This window comes from Triturus cristatus, chromosome 2_2 (genome assembly GCF_964204655.1).
Source record: "Triturus cristatus chromosome 2_2, aTriCri1.1, whole genome shotgun sequence".
NCBI classification, from domain to species: domain Eukaryota; kingdom Metazoa; phylum Chordata; class Amphibia; order Caudata; family Salamandridae; genus Triturus; species Triturus cristatus.
Window position 1 is genome coordinate 512,654,030 of NC_140582.1, and position 21,272 is coordinate 512,675,301.

General features: G+C 42.5%; 1 protein-coding gene and 1 long non-coding RNA gene across 2 annotated transcripts in view; one reads left to right on the forward strand and one right to left on the reverse strand.

Moving 5' to 3' along the window:
- Positions 1–1,794: 1,794 nt before the first annotated feature.
- On the reverse strand, positions 1,795–8,813 carry LOC146862442 (uncharacterized). The gene is made up of 3 exons (XR_014978128.1): positions 8,355–8,813; positions 6,149–6,224; positions 1,795–1,925 (listed from the first exon to the last, which is right to left on the reverse strand). It is a non-coding gene; the product is annotated as an uncharacterized LOC146862442 (long non-coding RNA).
- A 45-nt stretch (positions 8,814–8,858) lies between these two features.
- The window catches only part of EDNRA (endothelin receptor type A), a 225,496-nt gene continuing 213,082 nt past the window's right edge, over positions 8,859–21,272 (forward strand). Inside the window, exon 1 of the mRNA XM_085641629.1 lies at positions 8,859–9,123. The gene's annotated coding sequence lies outside the window, so the exon portion shown is untranslated. The remainder of the gene's footprint in view (positions 9,124–21,272) is intronic.

A 21,272-nucleotide genomic window follows, 5' to 3' on the forward strand; every position in this document is an offset into this window, starting at 1 on the left:
CGGTGATGTAATTAGCAAGGAACTTGAAAACAATATCACGTTTGGGATTATTCAAGAGAGTATTTGAGAGTGCTCCCTGTGGCCTATTACAGACAGCGGAGGTTAATTTGATAGTGATGTGTGTCCTGAGCCTAGCTGAAGTGCCTATGGGCACAGATGGGTTTGTCATAGGCATGCCACCAGCAGACCTACAAACACACATGCAGCAACATTAAAAGTGTCACCCTGGAAGAGCACGAAAGAGAAGTGTCCCAATATCAGAAAAAAAATGCCCAAGCAGGACCCAAGCAACTAATAAAAATAGAAAGGGACTAATAATATAGAATAAAAAAGAGTGCAAAGGCTCCTAAAGAGTACCATTTACTGGGATAGGAAGTGAACAAAAATGGTTAAAAAAAGAAATGTACAACTAAATTAAACAGCATTAATATAATAACAGGCCCATACACATAGATAAAGTTCAATGTTAAATAGCATGTGGGATCTGGGGCCAGATATAAGAAATGTAAAACATAGCAAAGCCAAAAAGTCTCACATTTGAAAGGTGTTAGCCAACCTTGTGGCTTTGCAAGTGCTTGTTAGCAATCCTAAATAGCACCTGCAAAAACGATTTTTTTTTATTTCTGATACTGAACAGCATCAGCAAAGGCAAAATCTGTGAGGTACATGTACACATGCATGTGCATACGTCATGAGGTGGCAGCCAATTTGGCTTTTAACTCCAGAGAAATGACTTGTGCATGCATGTGTCACATATGTCATGACGTATTACTCATTTGGGATTTTTTTTTATTTCAGCATTTCCAGATGGCAGACACTAATATTGGAGCAGCAAATGGAAAAAAATAATAATAATAACATTTGCAAGAAAATGCATTCAGAAAAACAAGTGGATGGTAGCAAATTACAGCTGCCAAACCTTCCTAAAAAGTGAAAAGGTGTAATACAAAAAAACAGGACAGAGAGGGGCATGGAAGCAGCTGAGGAGAACAGTGAGCAGAGAGAGATGGGTGTTCAACAGAGAATCTGTGATGTAAGCTATTAAAACAAGCATTTGCAATGCAATAGGTCTCGCATTAGCAAGAGTTAGAGCTATTGGCATTGTAAATGACAATGTCTTTTACCCATGTGTTATGGAGTGGATTGGATGTATGCGGTGTGGAGGGTAATTATGTGGGTTGGATTGGAATTGTTTGTTGTGGAATTATGTGGCATGGAATCGTGTGTTGTGAAATGGAGTTGTGTAGTGGAGTTATGTGGCATGGTGTGCTGTGGAAATATGTGGATAGTAATTATATGGTACTGAGTGTACTGGAATTTTGTAGAGTGGTATTGTGTGTAATGGAGTTAATTATGTAGAATGGTATTGTGTGTTGTGAAGTGGCATGTAGTCAAGTTGAAGTATGTGTTGTGTTGTTAAATGTTGTGGCATGATGTGTAATTTTGTGTTGTGGCTTGGAGGTATGTCGTGTGTTGTGGAATTGTGTTGTGGAGTTGAATTATGTTTTTTTTTGTGGAATTATGTGGTGTAGAATGGAAATGTGTAGAGTTGAATTGTGTGGCATGAAACTGTGTGGCATTGTGTGATATTATGCTTATTGGTCTTATGGGGCATGGTGTGCTACATTAGTCTGTCATTGTGTAGACTGTCACATGTATTTTTTCACTGCTGTTCACTAATCTAAGAAACACATTACACAACTTAATTAAGAACGAACAGATTACTTTACAAGTATCTACATTTTATAAATTCAGTGCAGAAAATTTGCTTAAAGCACAATACACCACTACCGCGTTAAAAGCCAAAAGACTGAGAGTGTTCCGCCTCCTCCATGTTGCTGACGTCAGATGGTTCTCCCAGACACGGTGCATCAAGTATGTCCACCACATTTCCTGGAAAGCCACTCCATATCCATGGAGGCATCCTAAGGCAAGGGTGAAAGAAAAGCGAGATGAGGAGGGATAATGTCCCTGAAAGTTTGGTAAAACGAGAGGGGATTCAGAGCACTGACTGGATTGAAAGTCGTAAATTAAAATGATAGCAGAGCTTGAGTACCAAGCGGAACACTAGGAAGGCAGACCATGTGTGCAGTGAAGAGATAACTCGTAACTCGGCTTCGCCATTACGTGACGAGCAGCTGCCAAAAAAAACGAGTAGCCCCTAAAAAAACACAGAAACAACTACAGCATAAGGAAACTGTAGTTGGCCGGTGCTCCCGAACTATAAAAACAGATGTGAAGTATGGGAGCAACACCAATAAGGAACCAGAAAATGCAAGTGACGCAGGAGGGAACCAATTGAAGCAGAAGGGGGGATTACACTCCATATAATGCCATTACAGCAGGTCTTTCAAACAGCGCATGCGCGCTGCCTAGGCTTGACCTAAAAAGTTGAGTTAGGTGGCAAACGGTGGGTTAAGAAACAGATTAGCGGGTGGTAGAAGAGCAACAGAGAGTGTAGGAAGCTGGAAATGTGAAGGAAGAAGCAGCACAGACTGGAAGAAGAGGAGAGAGCAAAAAACACATGCACTCTATGGAGTATTGATAGCAAAAGAAACAAGCATTGGCAAAGCCAATAGGACTCGCTTTTGGGACCTATTGGCTTTGGCACTGGTTTTTACTTCTGCTGTACACCATGGGGACTCGCAAGCATTTTCCCAGGGGTCAAAAAGCATGCTCTGTGGTGTGGCTGAGTGCTACATTGATGCTAGTAGGGTGAGGGTCTGGGCCCGTGTGGATGTATGGTGGGTGTAGGTGGAGTGAAGGACGAACACGATATGGACTATCAGTCATGGAGTGATTTTTAGGGTTTCATTCTATACTGCCCTCTGAATTATTCCTCTATTCTCTGGAAGAGATACTAATATGAAGATACTGTGCTAATCTGTTTCTGAGTCTCTGATCCTTTGCCACTCCCTGTGAGTAAGCCTTCTCTGCTTGCTATTGCTACCTTTAGTGCAGGGTATCCAACATTTTCTATAATGATAGCTACTTCTGATCAGTGAAAATCGCCATGATAAACTGAAGGCCAAGTAACTCTCACATTGTTACCAGACACCACCTTGCCCAGATTCATTGACTTTACACCTAATGTCCATGGAGCCTGATACTATGGTTGAGACAAAATACTGTGACTAGGGGTACTATAATAGGGCTGCCATGTACATCAGTAAGTGCATTGTCTGTGGGGGTGTTTGAACATGTGTGTGAATGAGTGGGATACATGTGTATGAGTGAATGAGAGCCTGTGTCATATGTACTTGTGGCACAGGACATATCTTCCCTCATATGTGGTACCATTACATGAAAAACACAAACTTACAACCATTTTTTTCAAATGGGAGAAATTTAAAGAACAGAAACATTTTCTGCAAAAATGTTCATAATAAGGGACTGCACTTGATAGAACATTTTTCCACACTGTAAATTTCTCCAATTTAAAACAAAATGGCTGTATTTTTAAGTTATAAATATGGCAGTGTGTCTACCAGCCACTGGTAGCAAGATACCTGCTGTGCGCAAATGCAACACTTTGAAATGAGAGAAAATTCAACTGAAGAATTTACTTTATGTTTATATGCATTACATAAAACTAATCATTTTCATTTTCTCCCATATCAAAGTGTTTTTACAAACAGCAGGCATTTTGCTCTCATTGGCATGAAGATTTGGTGCCATATTTATAATAGGAAAGTTATGTCATTTGTTTAAATGTGAGGAATTTGAAGTGAAGAAACATGCAATTAGTAATAATCAAAGAGAATGGATCACTTGTAACTGGCACCAGGAAGCATGTTTCTTCACATATTCTAATCAAAGGTAGGGAAATAGAAGAAGCTGTGATCCATTCGGCTTCCAGCTAATTAGTAATAATCAAAGAGAATGGATCACATGTAACTGGCACCAGGGTTCGGCTAGTTGTTTCTGATATCTGGTAAAAAACCCTCATTCACGTAAGGCAGTTCGTGGGCGGTATATCTTGATTCTCCGCCTTGATGTTAAATATGTGACAGCATCATCATAAGGTCCTGAAGAAAGCCCCCCAACCCCATTGGGCACATTAGGGGCTGAAACATGTCGACCGACCACTCAGACTAAAACTGCAGCGGATTCATTATACGTCCATTCTGCAACTAGCTGTTTTTTATCTATTTCCCTGCACCTAACGGAATAAAAATTGAATATAGGTAGCTTGAGGAATCTTTTAACATACTATTCACAACAGTTGAGCACTTCTCACCTTTTGTATTTTTATTTTTTTCCCTGATAACTACTGGAACTTCCAGTGGTTCCCTCTGGGTTGGAGGAAGCATGGGAAAAGCCCTATGATGATGCTGTCACGTATTTAACATCAAGGCGGAGAATCAAGATATACCGCCCACGAACTGCCTTACGTGAATGAGGGTTTTTTACCAGATATCAGAAACAACTACCCGAACCCTGGTGCCAGTTACAAGTGATCCATTCTCTTTGATTATTACTAATTAGCTGGAAGCCAAATGGATCACAGCTTCTTCTATTTCCCTACCTTTGATTAGAATATGTGAAGAAACATGCTTCATAAAACATTAGTGCTTAATTGGCTTAATAAAGACAATGTTTCATAGAAACATTTTTCTTCACTTTAGAATTTTCCAATTTGAAATAAAATTACTGCATTTTTCAGTTATAAATATGGCACTGTGTACCAGCCAATGGGAGCAAGATAATTGTTGCTCGTAAATGCAACACTTTGAAAAGGGAGAAAATTAAAATAAAGAGTTAACTTAATCATTTAGTTAACTCATCATTTAAATATTTTCTCATTTAAAAGCATTCAGAAACATCATTTTGTTCTCATGCTCCAATGCTGAGTTGAGAACCATTTTTAATTAATAGTTAACTACCTCAGTGCTTGAGTTCTAAACCTCTGTGACTGACATGGGTCATAAATCTTAGTGAGACACTGCTCATTATCAGGCTCTGCTATCTTCCACCCTTATAATAATGTAAAATAAGCATAGCCTTTCCTTAACTTTAAAAGGAAAACACACTTATTGCAGTTCTTAGTTGAAAATGAACCCAAGGCTGGGAGCTCCTCTGAAGGTTTCTCTGAGCTAATGGAGTGGCTCACAATGGACTCATTGGAGACACCGGCTTTAGCGAGTCAAGTGTGCAAAGAAAGTAACTCAATTATTGAATTTGAATGAAATAGAATATTATGCCTCAGATTGCCTTATTCCTTGAGTCTCTCATCAGTAAAACATTAGGAAATTAGGAATGCTTAGAAACTGGTTCTGCTAAGGTAGCAGGTAGCAAGTGCTATAACAACTTTGAAAAAAAGGTGCTTCATTTGTTCTTTCCTAATTCTGATGTATTTTGAAATATTTGTACAGTTCATTTACAGGCATTTCAGTTTGGTGTGTGCTTCAAAAAAAGAAAATCATACAGCGTTTTTACACTCCCAGTACCCAGCAAGATTGTCACATAAATCCTCTCACTTTGCAGTCAGAGAAAGAAAAGTAAACACGCCACTCCATTTAGAAGAATAAACACCAGTTGGTCAGAAGACAGAGTCTGCCCTTTGACCTCTGACTTTGAATGCACAGCAAATGTGACAAGGTCAAAAACAAAATATAATGGCCTCTTTATTGCTCTTTCAACTTCTTAACGTTAGCACATTAATTGGGGGTGCTTCAGCATCTCCTACACCTTTACTCCCAGCGACTATGGCATGTTCACGAAAATGATGAACAGGATTGTTTAAGTTATGTTACTTGTAAAGAACACTCACCAAAATAAACAAGCTTGTAGACAGAACATTGTTCCTCACACGCATGCAAGATTGATGAACTAGTAGCAGCAGAGAGAAATACAATTGGTCAAGCAGATAGATCGGAGGTAATAAACCTTCTCAAAGAAATACAGGGTTTTTTTATTGTTGTGAACTAGCATACAAGAAAGACAACTGTGAACACATGTAATCTTGTGAAGTGCCTCACGAAAAAGAAAAAAAAGAGTTCCAGAGACGTGGTAAACAGACTATGTTTCACTGGATAGACAAAGACATGCTGGACTGCATAAGACAAATAAATCCTGCAAATAGAAAGCAAGCAAAAGTGTGTGACAAAACACAAAGACAATGGTAAGCAATGGGCGGAATGCATACCTTGGAAAGTTTTCAACATGTTCCCAATATGTCTCTGCAACCTGTCTGGTAGGCTACGACCTAAAAATGGAGGTCCCTGAAGGTAAGAAGAGAAGGATACAAGTCATCCAATTAAAATGATGGTAATGAAACTATGCCCCAGGGAGCGACCAACACAAGAAGAAGAAGGAAAGCCATTGAATAAGAAGCAAATTATTAAGATTGGAAAAGCCACCCCATAGGGTGACTCAAAGTTCACTGTAAGTATTAGTACAGCACATAACATGTCTTTCACAACAGACAGCTATAGCTACCTGTAAGTTATGCTTAAAATGTGAGGCATTGTGCACAATCTTTAATATCAGCTCACCCATGATAGTCACACATGCAGTTGCTCAAAGTCACTGCTAAAAAGGGACACAGTAAGCAGGCAGTCCTGTTATCGCAAAGATGTAGGCACTCAACCAGGAAACAGGAAAGCAAAAATAGAAATAGGTGAAAAAATACAAATAAAATATTGCCCAGAAACACCTGGTTAGTGTCAGCTACTATGCAATATAAAATGAGCTAAATAAAAATGGGAAACACAAAAAATGAATAAACTGACATTATATACTGACAAACTCAAATAATAGTGAGCACAAAAGTGAAAATAACAAACAGAATTTAGGGTGAGGTTCTGAAATATAAAGAACAGAAAATTGGGACTGATATAACAAAAGAATGCCAGGTAACGTGTACAACGCTAAAAAGCAGGTCGGGATAGGACAATGCTTTTTAGGCCTTCTGTTTAAAGAGTGTGGAAGGAAGGCCATTTGGAGGCGTTGCATGGTGGAATTATTGTAAGTAAGGTTAAGAGTACAACAGTACGTGATGTGCAAAGAGTTTGTATAATGGATGAATGCGGTAGTGAATATGTGCATTTTCAAACCTTCATAGTACAAAACATTAACAACACAATGGTCCAGCACACTTAATTTAGGTCAAAGTTTTGCATGAGTGACTGGTGTAGTTTAAACATTTGTGAATCACATATCAAAATCAAGAATGGCAATTCAGCAGGGTTGTTCCTTCAAATCCTTTATTGGTGACTTCTGTTTTTTCGACAAGATAAAAGACCGCAGCAAACGCGTTTCGTCCTTTCGGACTTCTTCAGGGCGGAATAAAACACACGTTCTGGTTATCTTGACTGTATTTATTCACTTATATAGTTTCTCCTTCTAAAATCTGGTGATGTGTGATTGTATCTGATATTTCATATGTAGTATGGGATACTAGTCTATCCTCCTTTGCCAAATTAACACGGTTGGTAGTAAACCAGTTCCAAGGCAGGAGCGTCCTCTGCGTTATTTCATGGGTAATTCGGGCAGTCTGTCAGCTGGCATGGTAGCGTGGCGTGGTTTACTACCAACCGTGTTAATTTCCAGACAGTATGTTTTGTTCTGCCCTGAAGAAGTCCGAGAGGACGAAACGCGTTGGCCCCGGGGCACTTTATATAGTACGGCCCATGATGTGTACCTTCAACTGCAAACATCATTTGCTTCACGTGCCACAAAAAGCTACATGTCAAAAACACAAAGGACATTGGCAGTGAAGGAGGTTTGGAGAGGCTGGGCGTGGGATCAGGGGGACCCAGTGTTTGTTACGCCCATGGCACTGTTGAACGTTTGGCTGGGCCTGGTGGGTCACCAGGCGCTGCTGCATTGTACTGAAAACATGCTAGAAAACAATTTACGGTAGTAAAGGGGGCAACTGCACAAAACCCAGAGCTGATCCACCCACGGTAAAAATCTGACTCCAGCCTAGTAGTAAGTTTATGTCTTCAAATCCCAAGAAGATACCTTGTATTGGTTTGTACTCGGCCGAGAACAAGATAAGGGGACTCACGTCACAAATGCATGGGTGAGAGCAAAATGATACCGAGCTATTTGTGGGCTCTGGTGTTGGGCTGGGTGTGTGTTCGACACGCTCGATTAATACTCCGGCTGAAATGTGTAGGATAACTCGGAGCAGACAAGACAGGTCTGTGGCAGAACGGTGGGAAACAGCCCGGGGTATTAAGAGAAACCGATGAGTAAGCGGTGCGCTGTGATCTCAGCGTGCCTGAAGAAAAGGCGCTTTGCGGGCATGGTGTAGCTGGAATCATGACCAGGCAAGCAGTATGCGTGGTGCGGCGACGAGAGAGGAGCAGGAACAGACAGCATTTTATGCAAATCCAGTTACTCACATTGTGTAGCCTCGAGCCAGGAAACGTTTGAAGTGCAAGGAGGTAAAACTGATTTATTCATCTCACAAATGTTTCCTAACTTGTTTCCGAGCGTGTAAAGTTCTGTCCATACTGTTTACTTGCTCTCGTTTGAGAGCCTTCGATGCAGCGCCTTATTTGGGAATTAAAAATTGCTATTTGCTTGTTTATTTGTGGTCTTCGTTCTGCTCCGAAAAGCTATTTATTGTGGCTTGTATTTTTCTCTGCAAATAAACAGCAGATCGCCAAAATGTGAAAGTGAGGAAATGCCAGCCTTTCCCACGCCTCTTGTCTTGATAGAGGTAGGGTCCGAGATTCGGGATCCCTGCCTTTTATCCAGAAAATCCGGAGAGATCTCCTCTGGAGAAGGAAAACACCGTTCTTGTCGTGTGAGCCTGGCGTGTGTGTGTGTGGAGGCGGGAGACGAGGATGGGCGTAGCGATGATGTTGGGTGAATGGTGGGGGCGCTCTATTCTCTTCTTGCTATAAGGGGATTCTGCGCTCCCTCCACCCAGTCTGGAGTGTATGACAGGAGCCCCCGGCCCTGCCCCTCATCCCTCCCAGTCCCTGGACAGCGAGAGCCGCACAGTTTACGCGGAGAGCGGTGTGAGCGCACCGTTGGGAGCGGCGCAGTCTGGGAGACCGTGGGCGGGAGCCCTGGAGCTGCTGGACCAGCCCGTCTCTACTGGGGGTCTGCGGAGCCGGGCGCTGCTCTGAAGCCCCAACATCCTCTGAAAAAAACATTCATCAGGTGAGGGGCAAAGAGCTGCACATTCAGGGCAAAACTACATTGAGCGCTCGCACTGCTACTCTTGCACTAAAACACCCTTCACTTACAGCCCGCCCCCACCCCACCCCTACACTTACAACACCCATGCGCTCCCACCCTTACACTCACAACGCCCTGTATGTACTCAGCGCATCTCTGCCCTAAAAAACATGCATAAAACACACCAACCGCTGTGTCTGCGAGCGGCGCATTTCATCCTCTGAACCCGAGAGATGAGGGGGGCACCCAGGCTGCAATGTGGCCGGAGTACATTTCATTTCGGGACTGAGACATTTCTACGATAACGGGGGGACGCCGGTCCCGTTAGCCTGGTAAGGCTATATATTCCCAGCACCTTCTGAGTGGGACACAATTCTAGGCAGGACGTTTGACTTCAAGTTAGACTGGATGTTAAGAGAAGATGGCCTTGATTTATGTGACGCCAGCCCCCCCTTCTCACTGCGCGAGGTGCGTTATTTCTTTATTTCATCGTTATCTTCACAGCGTGTTGCAGCATTTGTTATGTGCCTATCTGCAAAGTCCAGAATACTTCTCATTCCGGGATCAGACGTGCGCTGCGCGGGATCCCACTCGGGTGAAAGCGGGGAGGGGGGCAATTGTACTTGGCTTGTGCGCACTGAAGGAAAGGGACCACGGACCTACGCCTCCACCTGGCACACAAACTACACGCATCGTGGACTGGCGGTCCAGGATGTGTGTCTCTTGTGGGGTGTCCGTATTCTGTCTATACCCGTGTGTTTCTGCCGGGTCTCCGCCCCGCCGGGTGCGCTTTGTGCCCAATGGTGGCCTGCTCTGCCCCGCGCCTATCCACGGTCCGTGCCTGCTGTGTCTTCTTTGATCCGAGGGTGTGCTGGCTGAGCCTCACAGGTCTGCGCCTAGTCTGTGGTTACTGGAATCTTACTTTTCTGTTCTGTTTGGGTACGTTAGGTCTGGGTCTGGTGTGTGTCCTCTCTCTGGCTGGGCTTTGGTGAACCCAGAGACTTTTTAAGGCATGAGCAAAGTGGCCTCTGGCCCAGGGCCCCCACCTTTCAGGGGGGCGGGGGCCTTGATAGAGCCAGTTCTGTTGTCTCTTGCCCCGATGACCTGAAAGAATTCTTAAAAATATTGTTTTAAATATAGTTTGCCTTTAATGTACTTTTTAATATGGGTAATATATGGGGGTCTTACTCTTTTACAAACATTTCGCAGAGAAATGGTTCATTTCCACATCATACGACAACCATTAAAAAGATATCTTTTAGACCAAAGCTGGACCTCACATATGAGAATGGGACGGGGGTCGCATGGATTATCTGCAATATTATTAGAGAGCTGCTTTTGAATTATAGATTGAAAACACACATCACTTTCCCTTAATATTAGATGGAAGTACATTTAGAATTTGGACCAGTGTTCCTGTGCAATGTCAGTGGCTTGGCCAAAGGGGGCACGCAAGAGCTGAAATTGGATCTAGCTGTTCCAAACAGGGGCCCCTTAAATATGTTTAGCCAGGGCCCCCCAAATCCTTAAGATGTCCCTGACTGAACCCAGTCTGACCAGCCTGAGCCTGTTTTGTTAAATGGTATGTGGTTGTGCCAACAGGGACATTTAAAGAATTTCGGGGGCCCTGGGCCAAACGTATTTTGAGGGCCTCTGTTGGGAGCAGCTTTGATTTTATGATCCAATTTCAGCTGTTTCATGCCCTCTTTGGCCGGTCACTGACAGTGCACAGGCACACTCGACCAAAGTCTAAAGGTGTTTACATCTAATATTCACCAATAATGACAAATGTTTCAATATTGTATAATAGTAGCAACAGCTCACTAATATAACTGCAAATAATCTCTGTGACACCCTCCCATTTCTGAAATGTGAGCTCCAGTTGTGATCTGCAGGACACTTTTTTATGGATGTTACATGAAAATGAAACCTAACATTTCTCTGCAAAAGGTCTGCAATATAATCTCACCCATCAACTGCATTAAAAGTAAATTAAATGAAAACGGTATTTAAAACAATCTGTTTAAAAACTATACAAGGTAATCAGGGCAAGACTCTGACAAACAAAGTTGGCTCCACCGTGGGCCCCCCCCCTGAAAAACTGGGTCCCTGGCCCAGAGCTCACTTTGCTTTTGCCTTAAAACGTCTCTGTGTGCCAAGTCTGATCGTGCATGTGTGTCCTAATACTAGCTAAGTTTGCCTTCCCGTGACACTTGGAGGGCTGTTTTGTAGCACATCTTTTGCCGCCTCCCTTTTGAGAGTGACCTGCCACATGCCTGTGTCTCTTCTGAGCCCGGTTTGTGCTTGATCTGTGCCTACTGTGGTCTTCGTCTATAACAGCTAAATGCCTGTTTTGCAAGTGGCCTTTGTCTGTGCCTGCTGTCTGCCTTGGATTTGTCTTTATTTAACAAGGTATGTGCTTGTTCTCTTCCTCATCACTATATCTCCTCTATCCTATTTCTTGTTTTCAGTGCCCGCTCCGAACGTGATCTGTCTGCTTCATGATGCTTGTTCTGAACAGTGCCTGTCCCTGTTCTGAGCTAAGTGCGTAGGAACCCCGGGGCTTATTTACAAGCCTCTTGCGCCACCGGTGCGTCACTTTTAATATGGGAAAAACGATGCACCGGCGGCGCAAGGGGCTTGTAAATAAGTCCCTCCGAATTTGGACCGAGCCTGTCCTGAGCTGGGCTGGTGCCTGTTATGAAACGGCTCTGTTGCTGCTGTGGGCTTGGAGTATGGTCTTTGTGCGAACCACCTAACAGGCGCTACAAGTGTTGACTTGACTTGCGTATAGGCTGAGACATGCCTGCTCTTTGACTTGTTCTTATATGTGCTTGTTGCGTGCCTTCACTCATGAGGGATGCCTGCTCCGAGCCTGATCTGTTGGCTGGTTCCTGTGTGCCTGTTCTGCGCCTGGTGTGGAGTTATTCTGAGACTGCTCTGGGCCTGTGCCTTCCATTGAAAGCGCTGATATCGCTGTAACTTACTGTTACCAGTTCTTGAATAAATACATAGAGCTGGCCTTGGCTCCACCCAGAGAACTACATCTATCTCACCTCATGCTTCTGGCTGGTTAGTGTATCACTCCACCTTCTAGAAAGTGCTTCAGTTAAAAAACACGAGGGACTCTTTTACATCTGAAAAGTGTATGAAAAGAAGGTACCGAAGCGCACAATTAATTCCCTACAATGCTGATAAGCACACAGTCCAATGATGTATCACCAGTAAAGGTGACTAAATGTTTTTTATTCTTCACATTTTTCTCCAAGCCTTGGTCTTATGGACAACACATCTAGGAAACGGCAGCCAACACATGTTTCATCTACAAGACTTTTTTAAGGCTGCAAATGGTCTACATAAAGCTCCTGTTACTGTGAGTTTGGATGACAACAAGGAAAGACCAAGAAACCTCTATAGAGTGGTGATAAAGATGAAAATGCAAAGAAAGAAGACTCACCCTTGAGGGAAGAAAAAGAGATACATGAGTGTGAAGAGTAGAAATTTTCCCAAGGCCATTTCCAAAAGAGAGAGCATGCGGCAGGAGACTCACGCTGTATCCTCAGTGTGAGATGTGCCGATTGTTACGTGGTGCCAGTGTACTCCAAACTGGAATGGAGCCTAAGACAAGGCTCCAAGAAATGTAAAAGCCCCAGGCGCCCATGTGACAATTAAAACCAAGACCATGTGTGTATCCCTGTCACAATGCCAGGACATCCTGGGTGATATGTACCCGTAAGGCGATGTGAAATCCTATCTCCGTGCGGTACTAAGTACAAAAATGAAAAAAAGGCAAAAGTCTGTGGAAAAATAAAAAATATAAACTATAATCCATCATGAAAGGGTGAGAATACGTAGCTTAGCTAATCAGGTAGTCTTAATGTTAGGAGTTAACGTAGCTCACCAAAAAGACACATGCAGTTTCCCATTTGTATCAACTAAAAAGATAGTATCAACAGGTCGTCACGTGAGCCATACCAACTGTGAGTCCTAATATGCATCATTTATAAGAGATCCCGTAAAGTGTACTCGCTGCCACCCCAATACCCAGTGAGCATGTGAAAGTTCCAGTGGCTGTCACTAGGAACCCCCAAATGTGCGTACAGACTGAAATACAGTAATGCAAAACACAGTGACCAAAATGTGGCATACTAAGTATGTGTTAGAAATGGGGTTTCTGGTTGGCTAGGGAATGCACCTAAACCAGGCATAGCCCACCACTCTCGTCAGGGTAAGGGAGTTACACATCCAAGATAATCCCTGCTCACCCCCATGGTAGCTTGGCAGAGCAGTAAGGCTTATCCCAGAGGCATTGTGCAAAGCGTGTGCTCAATATACACACACATCAGTGACACAATAAATATACCACAAAAAAGACTCTCCACAGGATGATATAGAAAATATCTCAGATATTGTATATGACACATAGACCACAATCACATAAATCATAAATCACTTTGCCAACTAGGCAATTGTCATGACATCACAGTTGATGCAATATGGTAAAGACTTACAAGTTGTACACGTCATAAAAAAACCAACCCTGCGCACACAAGGCGAATCCTAAAATAATGCTCATTATCCGAACAGTGCAAAGCAAAAACGGCATACATTAGAACACATCAGGGCCTAAAATGCTGGTTAGGTCATACATAAATCATGGCTGCTGGTCATACTATGCCAATCCTCGAAAGGTAAGGAAAAACAACATACATCACAACATTAGTGCATAAGAATGAAGCAGTTAGGTACGGCACACCACAGCAAAATTACCCACAGCATATCCATATCCCCATATGTCACCATACACAGCACTGGTCACAGCGCCCTTGCACTTCTATTAGACCAGTTATGGTAGCCAGTACATACATATATGGCATGCTGGAACTTTCAAAGGAGTCCCACCAGAGCCCCTCACAGAACAGGGGAAGGGGAGGCTGGCCCACAAGCCCCTGGAGAAAATGTAGGTCACAGAGCAGGGCCCACGCAGGCAGACCAGCACAAGGATCCTGGTAGCAAAGTGGCAGTCTCTAAAGAAGGTCAGCCCAACAAAGCAAATGCTTCAAATGGTGGTTCCTCCTGGCATCCCTAGCAATGTGCAGCGTATAGAGCCAGCAGCGTCTAGTTACAAGTCCCATGCAGTGTTTAAAATCGTAGGGTCAGAGCCCCTGTACTTATACTAAAAATGTATTTGTTCTGGAGGTAACTTGAAACAACTTTAGATGTGCACAACACCCCCATTCAATCCCCAGCCCTGGCTCCAGACACACAACAGGGAGGTGGGGGGGGGGAGAAAGCATTGTGAAAGGCAGGCGCAGCCCTATTCAGGAGACAACTCCTCCCAACCCTCTAGCCTAGGAAGACTCAGGATATGTGGGGCACACATCAGCTCCTTCTGTGACTGTCTTAAGTGAATGCACAAAACTGGACCCAGGCAGTCTAAACCAGACGTTGATTGGAGCCAGGCTGCAAAGCACAAAGAGTCATATGCGAACAAAAATGCCTATTTCTAAAAGTGGCATTTCTAAAATAGTAATATCAAATCCGCTTTGACCAATGAGCAAGATTTATCACCACTATTCCAAGCATACCAAACATGGCAATGCTACTCCTTTCATATTAGAAATTACCACTGAAACACAAATATCAGGGAATTCCAAAAGCAAACCTAGGAGGCTGCTCCTCACAGCAGTGAGAAACCAAATAGGCTGTTTGTCACTACCAGGACATCCCACACAACAAAGGTGCACACCCTACCTCTAACCTACACAGTACACTGTCCATAGGGCTACCTAGGGCCTACCTTAGGGATGACCCATATGTAGTAAAAGCGGAGTTCCAGACTTGGCAAGCACTTTAAATACAAAGTTGCTGTGGCAATAAACTACGCATGCAGGCCCTGCTGTGGCAGAGGCCTGAGACGGGTTTGAAAGGCTACTTCTGTAGGTGGTGCGAGCAGCACTGCAGGCCCACTAGTAGCATTTAATTTACAGACCCTGGTTACATAGGATACCACTGTATAAGGGACTTACAGGTATACTAAATATGCCAAACAGGTGTAGACCAATCTTACCAAGTTTACTCGAGACAGTACATGCACTTTAGCACTGATCAGCAGTGATAAAGTGCCCAGAGTCATAAAACCAACAAAAACAGGCCAGAAAAACTATAGGAGGAACGCACAATGTTTGGGGATAATCCTGCAAAAAAGGCTAGGTCCAACAGTATGGTAACAGGTAAAAATCAAGGCAGTCCTACCTATAGCAATAGTGATAATAGATCAATCCCCATGTGGCAATGGAGACTGGGATGTGCCTAAAAATATAGTAAAGCCTGATGTAAAAAAAAGTCTGCATACCGTATGCAGACTGATGTTTTATGCATTATGGTACCAGCAGCCACATAGTGGAGCCATCTTACCTCCTATTAGAAATTGAGTCTCTAGTTGGCAGAGGAATGCACCCTGTCCTAGTAGGGACCACAATCGTAGTCAGGGTAAGCTAGATACACATTAAAGATAACCTGTGCTCACCCTCTGGAAGTTTGGCAGAGAGTCAGGCTTATCTAAAGAGGCAATGTATTAAATATTTGTGGAACACACACACACAGTGAAAACACCACAAAAATACTTTATTCTTGTTCAGAAAAATAGAGAATATTTTTATGAAAAAATCAAGGCCAAAACGACAAAAGTCCAATAAGCTGAATCACAGTTATGAATTTTTTTGGAATAAACCAAAATTAGTGCTTAGAGGTCAATAGCGCTTAGGGGTTACTTGAGATCACGTTGGCCTGAGGAAAATCCAAAGTTCAGGCCGCCCGTAATCTGAGGCAGGCCGGCTACAGGAATCATGTAGGTCCCACTGAGAAAGTACCTTGGCTGGAGCAAGCGTCGACGACAAAGGCTCTATGCAAGGAGGCGCCACGTTGATCCCGTGAATGGAGCAGAAAAGTCAGCGCCGATCTGTGCAGTCAAGGACAGTTTCGTCGATAAACCCCATTACGATGCAGGTGCTGTGTCATCGTCGAGCCGCACTGTATATCGTCATCAAGCCACGCAGTCCGTCGAGGCAATGTCATCGATCAGCTCCGACGTCTGCACCGAAGGTCAATGCCTGCAGCCTTGTGGTCACTCTGGGCTAAATTGAGATAAGTCCAGTTCTTGTCCTCAGCAGAGCAGAGATCAGCAGGCGGCAGGGCAGCTCAGCAAAGCAGAAAGTAGTTCCTTCAGAGCAGCAGTCAGGCAAAGTGGCAACCCTTGTGACACAGCAGTCTTTACTCTTGACAGAGTTATTCACAGGTCCAGTAGTGTAGTGTCTTGGTAGGATCAGAGCCCCAGTACGTATACCCAAATGTGCCTTTGAAGTGGGGGTGACTTCAAACCAAGCCCTTGAAGTGCACAGGTCCCCTTTCATTCCAGTCCTGTCTCCACACTACCGTAGGGGATAATCAGACATTTGTGTGGGACACAGGACACTTCCTGTTGAGGTGGAAGTGTCAGCTCCCCCTCCCTCTAGCTATCAGAATGTAGATTAATGCAGATGAGTTTTCTGTCACACCCACCCTTCCTGTGTTTGGGACTGTGTAGAGGGAATGCACAAAGCGTGGCTGCCACCCATTCCAGAAGTGTATTGGAGACAGTCTGCAAAGCACGTAGAGCAGTAAGAGCAGAGAAATGCCAACTTTCTAAAAGTGGCATTTCGAAAAATAGTAACGTTGAATCAAACTTTACTTGTAAAGAGGATTTATCATTACCATACCAAAGAGAGGAAACATGATGCAGCTTCTCCTTTCTAATCAGAAATTACAGCTTTAAAGTGTTATAAGGAATTCTCGATGCCAGCCAATGAAAGGAGTAGGCCTCACAGTAGTGAAAAACAAATGTAGCTGTTTGTCACAACCAGGACATGTAAAACTTAAAAGTACATGTCCTACCTTTTAGTTACACAGTACCCTGCCCTTAGGGATACCTAGGGCCCACCTTAGGGGGGGGGACAAATGTGTAAAAAAGGGGAGTTTAAGGCTTGAAAAGTGCTTTTAACTGTCAAGTTGAAGTGGCAGTAAAATACACACACAAGCCATGCAATGGCAGGTCTGAGACAGGTTTGAAAGGCTTCTTGTGTGGGTGGCACAACCAGTGCTGCAGGCTCACTAGTAGCATTTAGATTACATGCCCTTGGTATATGCTAAATCACTTTACAAGGGACTTATAAGTAAACTGCATATGCCAATCGTGTCCAGACCAATGTCACTACGATTAGGGGAGAAGCACATGCACTTTAGCACTGGTTAGAATTGGTAAAGTGCTCAGAGTCCTACGGCCGACATAAAGCTACAGCAAAAAGTGGAGGTAAACAGGCTAAAAGTTTCGGGGAAGATGACCCTAAGGATGACAGGTCTAACACCTCCTACATATGGTTAGTCTCCAAACAAAATTAAGGGTGAGCGCAGAGTCCAGCAAGATAACAACGTGACATCGGAGGCCGTGATAAGCCTAAAAATAAATACATGCTAAAATTTACAACCAATCGTTATATCTATAACGAAGACTGTCATCAAGTCGCATGCCGTCAGAGACAGAGACAAATGTCATCTTACCTTGAGCTTGAAGTTCGTCACCGAAAACAGTGCAGAGCGAATGCCATATTCAGCATGTGATTAAACGTCCCCCGGTGTCTCTACAGGCATAGACATAGACACAGGACTGTTGTGTGGTCGATAACAGAGTAAAAGACAGTTGACATGATGGTCGAATAATGCGATCATTGTGGTATCGATGTCGAGTTCACAATTGCGCCCCAACTCACTATGTGGAGCAAAAAGAATGGGTTAGAGGTAACATAAAATAAAGAACGTATGGTCTGCAAGACGGTAAAGATGTCACAGTGACAGTCTGAAATCTGTTTCATGTTTTCCATTGTGCAATGCTAATGTGACGAATTTTAGATGAAAGTAGTTGTGGTGAAAACAACACGTTAATCAGCCCATAGGTGACGATACATGGTTAATGTGTTGTGCGAACCCTATAGCATAGCCATCGCTTCACTTTTGTACATCTGAAAAGTGTGTTCAATCATCATATTGTTTATCGCAAATAGTTCTTTATATCTGATATACATTCTACACAGAAAGCAATCTATCTTTTTTGCAACTTTCATTACCACGATTGGCAATGCTAGTAGACTTTGCTTTAGTCTGCTAAACAGCATTTGTGCGTGCAACACAATCAACAGCATTTGTGCATGCACAAGAACAACACCATTTGCGCATTCCTGTTTGAATGCGTGCACACCCTAAATATCACTTAGGGAATATCGTGGGATCTAATATCATAGACAGACTATCAACAGGCAAAATATCAAAAGGTAAGTATCTACAGATGTTCAAAACCTGACTCCACATATACGTTCCTCGTCAATACTATACAGTATTCTATATCCTCAAGGTACATATACATAGAGTTAAGAATAGTAAATCTATACTTTTATGTGCACTTACTTTTCAATATTTTGTATCTTGATATTTTGCCTACAATATTCTGCTACCTTGATATTCCTATGCTCAATATACTGTGGGACAATAGTTTGCATGCATTAGCATATTAAAGCCAGACCTCTTGGCATTGCAATGCTCGATTTTATTTTAAGCGTTCTTCTGAGTGCGCATGCTCAGTTCCAGTGTGTTTTCAGACACCTGTCTTTACTCTGCATTACTCTCTGTCCTATACAGATGTGCCGTCATTTTGTTTGCTACAGCCTGCTGGTAAAACAATCCACTTCCAGTGCTTGCGGGGTTACACACTCCGTGATTGATGACACGCCTTTTTACACTCCGCACTTTTTTATATGCTGCACTAGTTAATGGTTCAAAGTAACACTTTAATAGCAGTTTTACACATTGGATGTGTTAGTCAGTCATAGTAACACTCTCTGCACTATTTCACACTGCAATTGTTAATGACAAATTGAAGCTGTATCCTTGCATGCAGTGCTGTACAATGCACTGGTTCATTGCACACACAGTAGTAATCTCTATGCAGTAGCATATGTCGGTAGCACCCAGTAACTACCCACACTGCACTTTTATTCAATGTCATGGAATAAAACTCGAGTTGTAGTTTTACACACTGCACATGTCAGCATAGAGTGACACTCCCTCTGCAGTGTTACAAGACACTTGACAAGGCAAACTATTGCAGTTCCCCTACCACACTACACACTGCCTGTTTGTTACCATTGTACACACATAAGCAGTCTACTTAGTTCAGTCAGTTGAAACTTTATTTCAGCCATAGGCCGTACAAGTTACACATAAAATCAAGCATAAAAATGCATTTCATTATCATTGTGAGTATACTATACATTGATTTTAGTAATCTTCAAAAGACGTTTTGTGTACAGTAATTCTCTGATATCGTAACTGCTCAAAATCAAGGGGGAAACACAACCATTGACAAAAGCCTATTGTAGTCCGCCATGTTCTATGGTGGAATTTGTAAATTTGCTTTGGCCTAAATTTTCTTATGTAGCGGTGACCAGAATTGATAACAAAAAGAAAGATTATAATTTCAATTCCAGAAAGTTCATACTCTGTTAGTACCAAATTGCTGTTAGGTCAAAATGTATTAAAGTTACTTCTAATTACTGCAGTGACTCTAATCATTCAAAAAGGGACAGTCGGGTGATACAGTACTAGGGCTTAAAGTGCTACCGTATAAAGTGCAGTAATGCCGTTTCTGTGTGACTTTATTGATAATGTAAAACTTGAGACCACTAACACATACCCGTATCTGGGAATTCTAATAGATCATAAAGGCTCCTGGAGGCAGGCTATCGAGTCGAGGAAATTGCTTTTTATGAGGGCAACAGTTGCGTTAGTTCATTTTTCGAGGAGATTGGGAACGAAGCCTCCCATTGAGCTCATCAAGATATATAAAGCTAAATGTGTAGCCATTGCAACATATGGGGCCAGAGTGTGGGGGCATGGGAAGGTTGAAGCCCTACAAAAGGTTGAAAATAGTTTTTTAAGGTTTCTTCTCGCTGTCCCTCAGGGCACTGCGATTTATTCGTGCCATTTGGAACTGGGTCTGTCTTATTTGACAGACTTTGTTAAAATCCAACCTCTCCTCTTATGGCACCGTATTTGGACATCAGATAAAACTATCTTCTGCAAAGGGTTTATTCAGGACTGTATTTCTCTAGAGAATGCTCATAAGATTGGATGGATAGCTTACATTAAAAACTTTTTGTATGACTTGGATATGGCGCAATATTATCATACTCCTATCCTAATCTCAGAACTCTCTAGAAAAGCGTTTAAAAATCAATGCTTGATGCATTTAGAACACTTGCGGCTGACCAACGAGGCCAGTAAAATAACAGTCCAACATATGTTATTAATTCAAACAACTCTGTCCATCCAACCCTACTTAACTCTCAATCTTTCTAGCTATGAAAGATTTTTGTTAACTCGGTTTAGGTTGGATATTTTCCACCGTCTGGTCACTTTTCCAATAACTAATGACTGGGGAAAGAATCTACAATCATGTCCTTGTGATGATGTCTCTGCCCAATCTACAATCCACACAATCCTATTTTGTAAGTTTTATTGTGAACCAAGGAAACGTTGGCTTGTACCGATTCTAAAAACTTTGGGCTTTCGAAGGTGTCGCATCGCATTTCTCTCCCTCCAATACTTGGATGAAGAATGCTCTGCTAAAGCTATAGTTACATTTTTGAAGTTTGTTATTAGACAAAGGCCAAATTTAGACTAAGCTGAGAAATTTATTCGTCAGGATCATCCTTACTTTTATTAGCTGTACAGCTTAAGATGTTTCTTTTTTAAACTGCTCTTAATTGTTTTTATTTTTTTTTAATTGTGAAAATCGTGATAGTTGTAGATGAATTTTTTCGTATGTTCTTTACCAGAAGAACATATTTTAAATTTCAAATGATTTCATCTGTGTAAATCTTCTTTTAACATGTACTTTTATGGTTTTTTATCTTCCAAATATATAAAAACCGAATAAAGGACTAATGAATGAATGAATGAGTGTGACTTAACCAATGGTTTTTAATAAATATAGAAGAAACCAAGAAGGTATAGATTCGATTAGTCAAGACTGTTCCATTGGG